Below are 17,163 nucleotides of genomic sequence, written 5' to 3'. Positions count from 1 at the left end.
AAACACAAGAAGGCCCGTGGGGGCGCGTCAGAGGGCGATGGTTCGCACCGTGGACTCTCTCCGCCGAGGTCACGCTGAAGTATTGGTGTTGCTCTCTCGCCTCCGCAGCCCCGTGAGCTGTAGAATATCATCAAATGTCCAGAAACCTGAATGTTTTTTTTTTTGTTTGTTTGTTTGTTTGTTTGTTTGTTTGCTACTGTTGAAATTTCCATTCCAGACCGAAGAGCTTAATTTTTTGTCATTTTGTTTTTCTGTCTGTTTTGTAGAAATACTTTCCTGACAATTAGCTCTTACACAACAAAGGTTGGGAGTACTACAGCTATTATATATAAATAAATATATATATATATAGTGCTGGTAAGTTAACGATCACCAATGTATTATAGATGAAAACTGCACAGTTATGTCTTTGTAACATCATTGCGGTTAATTTATCATCCAAAAGACTGAGCTGAAGTCACCTCTTATCGTTCCTGTGTGGACATGACATCATACTTCTGTCAAAAAGTTCATGGCCGTTTTCTTTTCTCAGCTTTTTGTCGAAGCTGACAGATTAAAACATGTGGGCAGTGAATCGGTTATTTATTTTTGTGGTATTTTTTATTTTTGTCTCCAGGTTCCACATTTATTGGGAGAAATGAAGCATCTTCTTGTTGTTTTTGGGGGTTTTATTCAGCTCGCTACATCTCCGCTGTCCAGCTTTAACGAAGCAAAGGTTCACGTCGTAACGAACAGGAAGTCGTTCATTCGTAAAGCCGGCGCATTCGGACCCGTTAAAAGAAAATAAGATGCAGCGCCGTCGCCGAAAGACTCCCATTCAAATATAAAGTTTTAAAATTCTGATTACAACAGGCGCCTGCAGAGACAACGCTCCTCTTTTTCATTCAGCCTGGGAGAGGGTGGAGGGTAGCAGAGAAGATTAGCCTTTATTCTCCCGTTCTTCGTTCCAGATTTGACCACTTCCTCGCATCTCTGGCAGTGAAGGGGTCGTCCACACTTGTGTCCGCCTTATTTCGGTTGGAGTGTCCACATCGTCTGCTTTTGGGTGTTTTTCAAAAAAAAAATGATGAAATGGAGGGGAGGAAAAACAAAAAAAAGGGTTGCAAATTCTCATCAGCCTTGTGTAAAGTGAAACGCTTTTCAGACTCAACCAACCACAACAACCATAGGATAACAGACTAAATATGTACAATACTGTTTATTCAAGTGTTTACTTTGACTTTTCGTAAATTCAGTATAATAAATAAGTTAATGGCTGCTGCTCGGATCTCTTGTCGTTTTTTTGTTTACTCCATTTAGGAGCTTTTCTTGTTCTTTTGAGGGAGTAACTTTTGTTGTGGATGATTTGAGTGACTTCCACCTTTCGTTTTACATTGTTTAACAAAAATAACTCATAGCTAAGTCTGTAAGTGAAAGGAACACTATAATACTTCCACCGCCGTGCTTTTAGCTCTAGTTTTGATCCATCTGTCCAGAGTTGGTCGTTGTGCCTGCATGTTTCAGGGGCTTCCTGAATAACGTCTGCTGAATTTTTGGTACCTTGATTTTTTTTTTTCAGCCATGTTTTGGTTGAACTTACAATCAAATGAATCATTCACAGGGCTTCACCGTCACCTCTCAGCTACCGTACAGCTCATTTATATCACTGTTTAACTTCTGTTCTCTTCGTTTTAATGTTATTACAGAACACGGAAACAGCCACATCAAAAAGCTGAGTGCTAAAACTATGTACACCCCGTGTACTTACAGTACGTGCAGATCAGTTCTACCATATCTGACTAAATAACTGAATTCTCAAAGCATATGTACAAGTCCTCCCATGACATTGTGTATCTCAACTGGGTCGCAACACGTACTGGATGTGTACCCTAGTACCAGGTAAGTACCCAGAATGTATCAGGCTGTATTATGTATTTCTACCAAAACGGTTTCAAGCTAATTGTTCTTGGACGTGTTGTGGAATTTCTGAAATAATACGGTGGACTTGAGAATTTAAACAAGTTAGAACTGTTTGTGTGGTGATTTATTACAGAATTGCTAGCAATGGATTCAAGTTCATACAGAGTGCAAAAGTCTGCTGAAGTTGTGAGAACATTATCAACAAAACAGGAGAGATTTATTCATCCTGCAGCCCACGATCAGTACACAGTAACCATCATGACCCAATCAGCTTCAGCCTCACTGTCCCTGATAGTTACACAACTTAAAATAAATGGAACATACTATCATCCTGGCCGTGACACATGCAAATCCATAGGTGTGTGAATGTCCTTTTGATATGACATTAAAATTAAAACCCATAATCTAATGTTCGGGGGCACGATGACAAAGAAAATGACCTTAAGCAAAATAATTCAACAATCCAGACACTGAAGTACTTCATTAAATAATTCATTCACAGACATCTGAAGAGTACTTCTGTGGTGTGTGACAATAAAGAACTCGAGGTTGGGAACAGAATACTCTTAGAAACACACACACACACACACAAAAAGAATGACGTTCTTTATGTAGCAGTGTTTAAAAAAAAGGGCTTTATATTGACAGAAATGGTGGAATAATGCAACTGTGCGAGCTGAAAGTCCTCTCTGACTCTGCAGTGTGCTGGGCGGTCAGCAGATGGCTGTCTGACGACGAGGGGGAACCCGCCGCCAGCCCCTTGTCTTCGCCGCAGCAGCAGCATTAATCAGCGCAGACATCACTCCTGTGACATTTACCGCACATCATCTCGGAGAATCTGATTGCAGTTATTTATACCCCTCCTCAGCCTCGAGGATGTTTTGACAGCTGCTCCCTTTGCGATCAGCCCGTGTTTACGGCTCATATTTATCTGTAAACAGTCACTTCAGCTGTCAGATTTCTATCATTTTGTTGATTTTAGTTGGGGCAACTGAATTAAAAATTGAATTTCACTTAAGTGGCACCAAAGATATCATATATTTAGTAGTGTGCGAAGCGTTTAAACCCCTAATTTCTTGATATTTTGTTTCTAAGGAGCAAGGCTTTCTTGTATTTTCTTGGAGTGGTCTTGATCGGTAGTTTTCCAAACTTTCTCAGGGTCTTCCAAAGTGTTTCTTAGGACTGAAGCTGCTTTTTCACTCATTTTCTGTCATGTGACACCATATCATGCAGTGTGTGCTTCAGAAAATAAAAGTAGACAAGCAGAAGACAAAATGAGTGTCAGGCCTAAAGGGAAAAAAAAGAAAAACTGTCAGCAACAGATGAACAGTTTTGAAAGTTTTGTGTTAAAAAAAAAAAATCCCTCAGCAAAGACCTTCATCTGATCTTCTACTCTATAACAAGTTTTCATCATAAAACTCTGAAGGAATTACCTTGCTGGTGGTAAAATGTGATTTCATGGCCGTCAAACTGTGTAGGATTTGATATTTTTTTCATTTCAACAAAAGAAAAGAGAACAAATTGTTTCTTTGTGACAGAAGTAGCAGAGGGTAAACTTTGGGGTTTACTTTGTCGCCCAAAAGCGAAAGGCGGTAACATTTTTATTAGCAAAATATCTCATCAACTCCTTGATTGACTTTAACGAACTGCTCAGAAAGTAGTTATTGTACAAACATCTACAACTGACAAAATGGCCACTACAGCTAAGTGACTGTAGCAAAATAAGAAACAGATATGTTGCAGCCAATTTTACAAACATCAAGCTAAAATTTGGTGGGTTCGTCACGAGTCCTTCCCAACACATACTTGGAGCGCTAACTAATTATGCAAGATTTGTTTGTTTGTGAAAGGACACACATTGCGTGTTTGAGAAAACGGAAACAAACTACGGCTTGTGTCATGCAAAAGTGCTGACGTTTAATGCTCGCTAATGTAGCTTTCTTTCTCACCCATATGCCATTTTTAAGAGGTTTATTTTATAAGCCTAGAAAACACGAATTAAAAACAAACAAACAAACTGGAACTTGTTAGTTAGCCCAGGAGTGGCCAACCCTGGTCCTCAAGGGCCACTATCCTGCATGTTTTACTTGTTTCCCTGCTCCAACACACCTGATTCAGAGGTTAAATTGCCTCTTCTTGTTCTACAGAACCCTGTTAATCAGCCATTGAGTCAAATCAGGTGTGTTGGAGCAGAGAAACAAGTAAAACTTGCAGGATGGTGGCCCTCGAGGACCAGGATTTGACACCCCTGACCTAGCTATTAGCCTAGCCTGGATGAAGACTTTTGCCTTGTTCTTTTGTACTCTGTGACCAAAGTCACAGCTGATAACTACTGAGACCTATCTGACAGAACATCACTTCAAAAATGACGAGACTATCCCTTTAAAAGGTTGTTTTTCAACTCAGAATGACACCTGAATGAGCAGTTAGCCACCGGAGACGACTTTCGTTCATTAGATGAACTAATTTCCTTCTCTATCTACTGAAATTGGTCCAGTGGTTCATGAGATATTTGGTAACACACACATGCACTTGCTGGCAGAAACATTACTGCCCACCTTGGCCTTTTGGTGGCGGGTGATTTAATTGGTGATCCAGTGAAGAAGATCTTTGTATTCACAGCAGAACAACACACGAACACACAGGCCTCGTTCAGATAATGGACAACAGTTAGATCATTTATGAATCAGATATCACAAAAAAAAAAACTGAACTGCTGGGTTTTGAGAAAAACAGAGGCACAAACTCGAGGAGTGAAGATGCGAGCATGAGAAATCAATTCATCAGGCTCCTCTGTTTGGATCCGCCGCCTGTCTGTGAAAAATGGAACAAAGATCTTTAGCGGTCTGAAGTTTTGGCACATTGACACCAATCATCGATGCTCTTTAATCCTCTCTCTCTCTCTGTCTCTCGAGGCGGAGCCCTGAATTCTGGCAGCACTGCGGAGACGGTCGCTGCAGCGAAGAGATAAAAGAGCAACCTCGGAGTGTCTTCTCGGGACATTGGTAGCGCGTGGAAATGTGCGGAACAGGAAGGTCTTGAGAACGGGTCGGTCAAGGCAACCAGAGAGCAGACGGTGAACTCTTCACAGAATGTCAACGTGACCGCATTTATTTCATTTATTTACTTAGCTCTGTTCAGGTTAGAGATGACTCTCTAAAGCAGGGGTGGGCAACCATGGTCCTGGAGGGCCACCATCCTGCATGTTTTACTTGTTTCTCTGCTCCAACACACCTGATTTGAATCAATGGGTGATTAACAGGCTTCTGCAGAACATGAAGAGGTAATTTCAACACTGAATCAGGTGTGTTAGAGCAGGGAAACAAGGAAAACATGCAGGATGGTGGCTCTCCAGGACCAGGGTTGCTGACCCCTGCTCTAAAGGCACCGTACAGAAAATGACCCACGGCCCGCCGCTGACAAGCAAAAAGCAGGCAATAATGTCTTTGTGTCTGTGTGCAATGCATGTCCGTTTGACTTTAACTATCAAAAAACTCTTATGAACAACTGGATAGATTTTAATAAAACTCCCAGAATGTAGTCACTGGATGTACATTTACAGCTGATTGACTTTTGGAGTTAAGCTGATTCAGATGGCCGCTAAAGCTAATTAACCTTTAAAAACACAAAAACAGCCATAACTCCCGCAATATTATAAGTATTGAGTTGGAATTTGACATGGCAGGAGCGGAGAATCCTCCCCAACACATACTCCGAGGGCCAATAGATCTTCTTTTAAAACTTTGCCATTAACTACTGGAGTCAACTCTGTCTGTCTGTTAGCAAAATATCTCATAAACCACTGGACGGATTTTAATGAAACTCTCAGAAAGGAATCACTGGATGTCCATCTAATCTAAAAGTGATTAACTTCTGGAGTCAACCCAATCCAAGATGGCTGCAGCAACTAATCAATCTTTGAAAACACAAAAATGACTATAACTCAGTTAATTTGGCTGATATTGAGCTACAGTTTAGTATGAAAGTAGCTGAGCATCATTCACAACACATACTTCTAGGACTACACATTACACAAAAAAATTGCTTAAAAATATGTGTGATACTGCATGAGTATCGTGCATATTATTAAGCTTTGATCAAAACAGCTATAAATTTGTCTTTTCTTCCCATATTAGTTTTAATTCTGACATGGACGGCAACATGCATTTCTTTTGACATTTACCTTGACAGTCTAACAAGTCTGTGCAGTTACTGAGTCAGCACGGGAACACCTATGCCTGATGCATCTGAAATGTGTCTTTCATGTTAGTTCCAGCACATTTACCGGACGTCATGTATGAGCACCTGTACATACGAGGAACAGATCCTCCAGCTGTCTGCTGAAGTGGCCTCAGGCTGTGTCGCAGATTTACTTGCCACCTCCAGCTGCTGCGTGGCGCCTGGTTCGGTAACTCTGATTTCCTGTCAGACTGGTGAGTCACGAGGGCAACGACCTACCGAGTGGAAGGGTTGTCCAGTTCAACTCCCACCTCACTGCCTCCTGGACATGCATTTAGAGTAAGTACTGAATGCTATGGAGACATTTACTTGTCTGGTTGGGTTTCAGTTGAAAAACCTTTTGAGGAAGTACGATTTTTCTTCTCGTGACCAGACACTGAGATACTGTATCAAACAAGGTTCGGTATAACAGTTCATGCCAAAGTTTTAAGCACAGATCTCATGCAATGAATGCAATGAATGGAATGACTTCTCATGAGCTATTCATATTTCGGCAGCAGGCGATTAAAGAGTCCCACCCTTTCTCTGATCCTGTCCTGATTTGATCTCATAGCTACAGCAGACTCACAGTTCCCACTCTAACAGCCTTTTGCTCCAGACTAAGCTCAGCAATAATGAAATAAAGTGACTGTAGTTTAACTGTTGGCGATACAACAAGACTCAACAAAATGCTGTGAGAATACAGAGCATCATGAAATCGCAAGCAACTCAGTCGAGAAGCATCTTTCCTCCTGACGGGAGGAAAATATTCTTTTGAACCAAGTCGCACACAGGAAGAAAGCTCCAGTGAAGTCATCCTCCCCGTCAATGTTCCCCTTAACCTTTAATTCTAACCGCTCAGTGGTCCAGGGCTCTCCGTGGAAACACGGCAGCAGAAAGGCCATCTTTCCAAGAAATCTTGAGCGACTTGTCTTATTTTAAGTGCAGCTCGTGTGAGGAAGAAGCTGCAGTCCTTCCTGTTGATTTAACATGACATGTACAGACTGATAAGATTTTTTTTTTTTCTCCATTAGCTTTTAAACTCCCCTCTAGCAGCCCGGTGCTGGAGGGGAGGTACGCTAGAAGATTTGATGCTGCACACAACCTTAAGCCGCCCTGGAAATACACAGAAGCCCCGAACTGCACAGGGATTTGCTGAGCGTGTGCACGGGTGACTCACTTTGCATACATTAGCATTAGTTTGCTGCTTTATAAAAGGACAAAAACAGAAGCAACCAGGGGTGGAATTTACCTGGAGCAGCTTTAGGGTTTTATTTCAGAAAAAAGGAGTGGCAGAATTAGAAATGACTTTCCCCCTTCTTCTGCTTTTGTTCGTGGCCAAACGATGAGATTGGAAGTGGTGCTGTCTCCCTACCTCTCCCGTTTCCTTGGTTACCTGAGATGGCACACACACACACACACACACACACACACACACACACACACACACACANNNNCACACACACACACACACACACACACACACACACACACACACACACACACACACACACACACACACAGTTTCTATTTGTAAAACTTGTTAAACCCCACCACACACACACTCAGAGTGAAGAAGTGTTCGATCGGGCGTGGACAAATGACTACAAAAGCAATCTCATAACAGAAAAAACAAAAACAAAACTGGGAAAATTGCTTTAAAATATCTGTGGCTCAGATAAATTTCAATTTAAAACACGTCCTCTTCACATGTGAAATAAGTAATTACTTGTTGTTATTTCTTATATATATTCCATGTGGCATTACGGACATTTGATAATGTGAAAAAGAGCCAAAACGTAGGACTACAGTTTGGAAGAATGACAGTGTTGTGGCATAGTAATTTATTTTATTTTAATTAATGAGTAACAAGGCAGATAATAAAAAACTCAGAAACCCAAAGCTGGGAGACATGAAACCAAACTAGGATTGTCTGGAACAGCAATATCTCACATGTATAAACTTTGGATTTATTCATACTGAGGGGATAAATTAGTAACCGAGGTCAAACGTGATTATTAGAACACACTCCCCCTTTTCATAAACCACTCTGAAGCCAGGCCTGTAAAGCCTTTTTCCATCTTGGTGCAGTTTATGCAACAACTGAACATGGAGAGTTGAAGTCAACCTGCCGGACATGAACATGAGCCAGTGAGAGAGGTAGTCACAGAGCTGAGCTGGCAAGTAGGTGTGATGCAAACGGCATTCACGACTTTTTCAAAATGTTGCAAACTATTCATGAGGGTTTTCAATTCCACATCATTCCTATGTATAATACGCTTAACATTATAGATAAAACAGCCTTTGATTATGGAGCAAAGAAGTTCGTAGATTAATAAAAACAGAATAAACAGTTTACTGTTTAGCAGTTCTGCTGTCCTTTCTCGACTTTTGTAAATAAAATGCTTGAACACATACCATCTTGAGAAAAAAAGCTCTGTTTCTTGAAATACTAGTTAGCATCGCAAGATGCTTGTGATATCTAGAAATTAATTGAAAATTACAACTAATGATACTTCATCAGAAATTAGTGCAGTCATGCTGGCAATTGATTCATGAAAAAATGATGCATAAAGAAACATTTTTCACTGATCAACTTATTACTGTGTCAGCTCATCAAGTGTCATGACTGTGATGCTAAATGATAGACCTCAGTGGAGCACCGGAATCTCTTATTTTTGCACCAAATCAATTTATTGTGAGAAAAATAAATTGTTTTCCTTAGATGGTATCTCGTTATACCGGGGTTATTTCGTTCCTTGAGACACAACCAAATTAACTTGGATACTTCGGGACTATGAATGGGTTACACAGGTAAGCCTGAGAATATTATGTCAAAATTAATAACAGCAGGTTTGACAGTTTTATCTTATGTTGTACTGTATGTTGGCAGGATTAAATGTAAAATAATTGAGATTGAACCTCACCTGTTTCACATTTAGTGGATCTATATAGTCATAAGGTATATACCATTGGCAGCTTTCATTAAAATAAAAACAAGTACTTTCATTTTTTTTTCCAGAACTTTATGTCAAGCAAATGTCACACTTTTTCTCATAAATTATTCATTTCTAAAATTTTAAAACCAAAGACGCACGCTGAAGAGATGAAACACTAAAGTATTTACGTTTACATTAAGAAACCATTAGTATTACACGTGTGACAAAAAGACCCTCCATTAGGCCTAATTGTATTGAATATTTACCAAATGGATTTATGGATCGCTTGCACTTACATAACTCACTCCCTTTGCCTCAAACACTCACACCAGGCAGTTCATTGAATCAGCCACCACTTAACTCTGCGGTCAGAGTGTTATTTAACAAAGTGGAGCATTTCACTCAGGCTTTTATGCTTTCTTTTTACACACCGACCTGTAAATGTGAGCTTGATTCATCGCTCTCCCTGAGAGCTAAACGATCATGTTGGGAGATTTTTGTGTGCTTAAGTGCATAAATCAAATCAAATTTAGTTAAATAGCGCATTTAAAAACAATAGCCGCTGGCTAAAGTGCTGCACGCAAAACAATAATCAGTAAAAAGATAATACCAAACACAAAAGATCATAAAAAACAAACAAAACTAAAAACAATATTTCACCTGGAACGGATTTGCGTACATCTTTAACCGGTGACGTGTGGACGGACATTTAAGGTCAGGGTTCTTAGCTCACCAGTCCTGTTACAATTAAACTCTATTTCTCTAAATTGAGATCGCTCAAAGAGTTATCTGCAACAGGGAAGATAGTCCTTGTTCATAATGTTTCAACAGAATCCCACTTTAAAATGTAGAGTATATCCTGTTTAGGTAAAAAAACTTATCATTAGTTCTTTCATTTTCTATTAATAGTTAGTGAATAAACAACCTTACTTTGATTATGTGTTGCATATACACAATATTGCCAAAAGTATTCCCTTACCCATCCAAATCATTAAATTCAGGTGTTCCAATCACTTCCATGACCACGGGTGAATGAAATCAAGCTCCTAGTCATGCAGACTTCTTCTACAAACATTTGTAAAAGAATGGGTCGCTCTCATGAGCTCAGTGAGTTCTAGCATGGTACCATGATAGGATGGAATGGGTTTCTATGGCTGAGCCGCTGCAAAGAGTCGGATGCAGTGGTGTAAAGCACGCCGCCATTGGACATGTTCTCTGGAGGGATGAATCATGCTTCTCTGTCTGGCAATCCGATGGACGAGTCTTGGTTTGATGGTTGCCAGGAGAATGGTTCTTGTCTGACTGCAGTGTACCAAGTGTAAAGTTTGGTAGAAGGAGGATTATGGTGTGGGGTTGTTTTTCAGGAGTTGGACTTTGTCACTTAGTTTCAGTGAAAGGAACTCTTAATGCTTCAGCATACAGATACATTTTCGACAATTTCATGCTCCCAACTTTGTGGGAACAGTTTGGGGATGGCCCCTTCCTTGTCAGGACCGGTGGAGACGATGGCGAACCCAGAACGCAGACTCATAATTAGAAGGACAAAAACTAATTTATTAAACTAAAGAAACAAAATGAAAACAAACAGCTGACGAGGCAGCAACTTAAAAGAACAAAAAACCAAACAACGGTGGGCAGAACAACAAGGAGACAAGGTACGGAGCATGGCAGCTAACGGCAAACAAAAAACAATGAACCAGCGACTAGTGGAAGAAATGACCGGGTATTTAAAGTGCTGAGGATAATCAGGTAAGTGGAGACAGGTGACAAGATTAACAGGCTTTGACAGGTGTGAGTGGGCGTGACAGGAATGCAGAGGGAGAAATAGACTGAGGAGGAATGAGGAAGTGAAAAACACGAGAACAGAAACTAAAACACAAACCAATAAACTAAAACAGAAGTAAAACAAAACACAGGAAAAAACCCAAATCACCACATTCCTGTTCCAACAGGACTGACACCAGTGCACAAAGCAAGGTCCATAAAGATATGGAGGAGTGAGTTTGTTGTGGAAGAATTTGACTGACCTGCACAGAGTCCTGACCTCAACTTGATCAAACACCTTTGGGATGAATCAGAGCAGAGACTGTGCGACAGGCCTTCTCATCCAATGTTGGTGTCTGACCTCACAGATGAGCTTCTGGAAGAATGGTCAAAAAGTCTCATAAACACTCCTAAACCTGTGGAAAGCCTTCCTGGAAGAGCTTAAGCTGCTATAGAGGGTGAGCCAACATCATATTAAAACCTATGGATTAAGAATGGAATGTTATTCAAGTTCATATGTGAGTGAAAGGAGATGAGCGAATACTTTTGGCAATATAGTGTATTTATTTTGATTTAGGTTGAGATTATGAAAAAGACATTAAAAGTTTATCAACCTATGTTAATTTGAAACAAAATTATGAGAGGAAGCTGTGAGGTTTTGGAAAATTAAAGAAAAAAAGTGCATCAGAGGTTTTATGGCATCTTAATGTTTTTAGCATTATTAATGAAAACGCCTCTTACATCTCCATTGGTCTAAGAAAAAAACAAAACAAAATCCTTTGGATTTCTTCTCGCCAGCAGCTCCATAATGTCAAACATTTAATTTGTCAGGAGGAGAATTCCCCCCTGTGAGGTTCTCTTTCCTTTTTACCTCCAGTTCTGCCTCATCTCTGCATGGCGGCAGCTATCTGTTTGGAAGCCACCTCCCTCTCCAGTTGCTTGCCTGTGTTCACATCAGTGCAGAGAGAAGTCGGCTCCACCCTCTCCTCATTGGCCACAGCACATGCATTGAGCTGCTCAGCAGGCGGCTGGACTGATTTCACTTTTCCTTCTCAACTGAGTGCTCCTCTCCGCAGTTTCATCTAAAATAGAAGAGAAACTGGCAGAACAGAATCACTGAACAGTCAGATTGGGTGCCGTTTTCTGTTGCTGCCAGAGACAGATCTCCTTTGGAAACATACAGTATACACGCTGTTTTTCCAACTGTTCATCTTTGCATAATAACTGAAATCAAATTCAATACTTGTTAGACCTTAAAAAGAAAACCTATTAATCATTCTGTTTAAAATCAAGTCAAAGTTTTACTGTGGACACATTTCCAGTACAAGTACAGCTGACCTGAAACTGAAAATCATGATCAAGCTAGACACCTATGACCTGCACCCCTTGCTAAGGTTAAGCAATAAAGTACCCTCTGAAAGTCTGCTAGAAAATGTGAATACAGCACCACTAACTAACCCTACTGGCAACATCACAGAGACCAATAAGCTGTTATATGCCACAGTAACAGTGATCCTTGAAATGCTTTGCTATAAACATATATTGCCCCCATTGGAAGAGGAGGCTGGAAGCTAAGATCAAGGCAACATAGAGATAAATCAGCCCCTGTCAGAACAATAGAAAGGTTCAATGATAAAAGATCTACCAAAGAAATAATGTAACTTGTTCATACATGGGGCTCTGGAGATTACAAAGTTTCATAGTTCTGGCTATATGCCTGAGGAGGTACACTCAAGAAGCAGAAGCCAAGGGAGCAAACAGTATTCTTCATCACATCATCCAAAGTGTACTCTTAGTGGCAGGGGAATATCAAGAGGGTTGCTCTACACATAACTGAGGCTGAATAATATTAGAGAAGCCACAATGCTCCATGGCTACAGGATCTAAGACTTGAACACACCAATTTCCCAAAACAAGAACCTGTATCTATCATAGTGGAATACATCCAAGACAGAATCTCAGGAATGAGAAGCTGGACTGCACCGGTGCCTGACATGATTCACACTTACTGACTAAAGAATCTGACTGCTCTCCATGAATGCCTGAAAGGACAAATGAACCAGCTACTAATGGAAGGGACCCACCCTGAGTGGTTGACCCAGGGCTGGACAGTACTGATCATGAAGACCACCAGAAAGGGACAATTCCTTCCAACTACCGGCCAATCACCTGCCTCTGTACAACATGGAAGCTCCTGTCAGGCATCATAGCAGGGAAGAAGAATAGGCACATGGGTCAGTACCTGAGTGAGGCACAGAAGGGAATTGGCACCAACACCAGGAGAGCCAAGCACCAGCTATTGGTCGACAGAACCGTAGCTCGAGACTGTAAGACTAGACACACAAACCTATGCACTACCTGGATTGACTACAGGAAAGCCTGACTCAATGCCCTACATATGGGTTGTGGAGCTTGAAACTGTACAACGTCAACAGGACACTAAGAGCCTTCATTGAGTTTTCTTCATTGAGAACTCAGTGGGAATGTGGAAGACGACTCTAGAGGCCAATTCAAAGCCAGTTGCGCTAGTCAACATCAAATGTGGCATATACCACGGTGCTCTGTCTCCATTTCTGTTCTGCATGGGCCTGAACCCCCTCAGCCACATCATTGCAAAGTAGCTACAGAAACTGGTTATAAAGTAATTTAGGCTGGATAAATGTTGCTTATAGTTTTCCAAGAGAGGCACAACTGAAGGGGTTAAACTACTTGAAGGCAACATTGCAGATGTCCAGGACAGCTACAAGTGCCTTGGAACACTGCAGACAAATGGCAACCAGGATGTGGCCGCAAAGAAGTCAGCCACAACCAAATTCCCACAGAGAGTAAGGCATGTCCTGAAGAGCCAGCTGAATAGCAAAAATAAAGTCCAAGCCATCAACACATATGCAATGCCAGTCATTAGACACTCTGCCGGTATAATAACCTGACCAAAGGAGGAGATAGAAGCCACTGACATCAAGACAAGAAAGCTCTTCACAATGCAGAGTGTTTCACCTCTTTCTTTTTAAATACAAATCTGATTAAATTCATGTTTATTTAAGTAATCATACATGAGCCTATTCATGCCCTCATCAAACCCTCATGGCCAGTAACTTTGGGTTAATATGGGGTATGTGGATGGTCCAATATGGAGCCAATTTTCCAGTCCATTTACCATCCAAATTCACCTCATTTACAAGTGCTGATTGATTTGTAGCAGTAGGGTAGCCAATGTGAACTAGTACATCTAAACTGTGGTTTTTTTGTAGGCTATAAATTTCTACAGCTGCTTTTGCAGATCAGATGAATTTGTTATTATCTTGCTAACCTACAGTAGAAAAAAAAATCAGCTTACTGCCATAAACAAAGGGCTTGTTTCTGTAAGCATGGTGAAGTATACTTAAAGCCAACTGATTGGTATGAAGTGGGGTCCCACACATGACTAAGAAAAATAGTTGAAGTTGTTTATTTAGACATTCTGGACAAATAATTTTATACATAGGAAGCTCATAAAGTAATACAACATTTATAACAAATATGCAAAAAATATTTAGCCTTCATTTCAACAATATGAGAAATTTACACAGCAGAATTAATAAATGCACTGACCATTTTAAGCACTTGCAAGAAAAAGCCTTAAGACATTTTACACAAAATATATGATTATGCTATATACTTACATTCATTAATCCATTTCTCCTGTTACAATCCATCTTTTTAGGATTCCAAAATTGGATTGATATTATTTTCAGGACCTTATTAGGCTGCATGTCTTTGGTTGATACCATTTTTTGTGTTAAACACAACAAAGACTGGTTGACTTCTGAGGCTTGAAATATAAGTTTGTGGAAATATATAATCAAGCCACAATTGCGAACCAGTTTTCTGTGCCTTCATAGAGTTATTTAATGTGCCACCAAAAAGGTTTTCTTGATTAATAACACACAAGGTGTGTTTGACCCTGTGTTTTTTTACTACTAAATGTGGAAATATTTCAGTGGAATGATGAAATGCATTTCACCAGTTACATAATTTGTTCATTCACAGCAGTGCATTTCCACAGAGATATTTCACAGCAGACATTTCAACTTAAATCAAAGGATTAGAACAGTTTTATTAATAAGGGCTGCATTTTTCTTCTGCACCTGCTGCTTATCTATAAGTCATGTGCAAAAAAGAATTTTCTCCAAGTTGAATGCAGCCTTCATTTATTCACCAATCCCTTCAAGTAAAAATGCAGTGAAATATGTCTCTAAATACATAAAACTAAAATGGTTAGGTTCACTTTGTGTATTTGGATGTCCAAGTGACAAGTACGGCTACATTCAAATGCCTGTCAGAGTGCTGACAAGCACTGGAAAGCATCAAAACCTTGAATTCAACAGTTTGGTTGTTGCCATCTTACTCTTGTGATACAGGAAACAACGTGTAACCAGTGAATCTGACCGAAAATCGTGGAAACTGCACGCAGTACTAACATCAATGTCAGTAGCTGGCAAATGACTGAAGATCTTTTTGAGGCACTGACATTTTGTTTGTTCTTTATGCATATTGATTTATTCTCTTCATTTCAGAAGTTTTATCTGAGATCAGAGAAGTTATACAGACTCACAAAATGCTTCAGCCAGCATAAATGGTACAACTGGGATTTCCAATAAGTGCACAAGCTCCTGTGTTCTCTTTGAGAACACCCTGCTGAAAAGTATGCAAAAACAGAAAAGTACATCCAAGTCTACACTTACATTTAGGTGTATTAACAATAATCCTATTGAGATATATAGCAAAACAGGTTTTATCCAGTATTGTACTGAGCGACAGATTTATTCAGTGAAAATTAGAAATGTAGTAATTACAAAATGTAACATTACAAAAACATTATTAAACAGAATATCAAAATTAGCCATTATTGGGTCAAACTTAGTAGGCTTTAAAGACGTTGGTAACGATGAGAAATCGACTCAAACATGTGAGTCGTGTCGGCTACAAGCTGCTGACCTCACCCCCTCCCTCTCTGCTGTGCTTCAGCTTGGCCTCTGAAGCCCCTTCCTGTTTGAGGGTTTTGACAGTCTTGGCTCTGACAGGTTGCGTTCATCGGAACACAAAAGTTCTAGCATGAGTAAACGAATAAACACAAACTTCCTGACATACATACACTTCAGTCATGTGGCAGTTTTAGCAACAATAAAAAAGGTGTTAGCTTTAGAGTGGAAATTGTTGGTTGAAATGACAGTCCCTGGTAGTGCTCCACGTCTTACCTTAACAAATGAAATTACTTTGCTTCACAACAGAACTAATTAACAATTAGATATAAACTGACAAAACAAAATTAGCTCTGTTTTTTTAAAAAATATCTGTAAAGTATAAAAATGCCTAAATACTGTATACTTAAAAGTTATGGATGAAAAGCAAAATCACAGTAAGCAAGTGTACTGTAGCATATAACACGGACTTGTTTCCTGGACATTCAGATTATGGGGAGCACCAGTGTGCGCCTTAGTAAAGCAAAGGAATTTCACGGAGGTTAAAAAATGATTTTTATAAATAACCAGGGACTGGTCTGACTGCTGCTACAAACTCTGTCAGGTCCTTAGTAATTGGAAAATTTCCTACAAAATCTCATTTCTTTCTGATAAAGTAAGGCTAAATGGTAACAGTAATTACTATATGTATCAAAGACCTTTACTATTTAAAATACAGACAGTGAAAACTGGAGGAAGTCAGTTCAAGTATCTAATTATTAAAAAAAAATCATGACAATGAAGAATGGCATCTAGGTTTTAGAGTTATATCAGGGCATTGCATTAGGAAATCTAAAAAGTCTTTCTTTGTGTATGAATAAGCACTGATGATCTCCACACATTTTTAAATTACTTCTATAATGATTTCATTTACACTTTGAAATGTGTTTAAACAACTTCATGCAACCTAAAAGCACATGTGCTGGATTTCATTTGAACTATTTCTCCAAGTTTGATCTAATTTAGGACAAATATTTTGCATAATCATGATTACAAACAATATTTGTTTTAACTTATGTAATGTAATTGGTCACTTTTATATGTTTGTTAATTTTTAAAAAATAAATTCTACTGACATAAGGTCAGTTGTCATTTCTCTTGGCAGCACTGATGCTAGTTAGCTTAAAGTGACATTCTGCAATTATCCACTTCTTTCCGTAATTATAAATCATTCGACATTTAACAGTTTTATTATCTGTTCTGTCTGAAAAACAAGTACATAGCAGTTCACAAGAGATATTGAAATCAGCTCTTTGAACTTAGTTGGAATTCAGAAAAGCAACTTTGGCAGAGTAACTTGGTTTTGTCTGGACATATAAAACTCTAAGTTATGACCCTTCAGT

Source organism: Kryptolebias marmoratus, linkage group LG14 (assembly GCF_001649575.2).
Source record: "Kryptolebias marmoratus isolate JLee-2015 linkage group LG14, ASM164957v2, whole genome shotgun sequence".
NCBI classification, from domain to species: Eukaryota; Metazoa; Chordata; class Actinopteri; order Cyprinodontiformes; family Rivulidae; genus Kryptolebias; species Kryptolebias marmoratus.
This window is presented reverse-complemented; position numbering follows the sequence as displayed.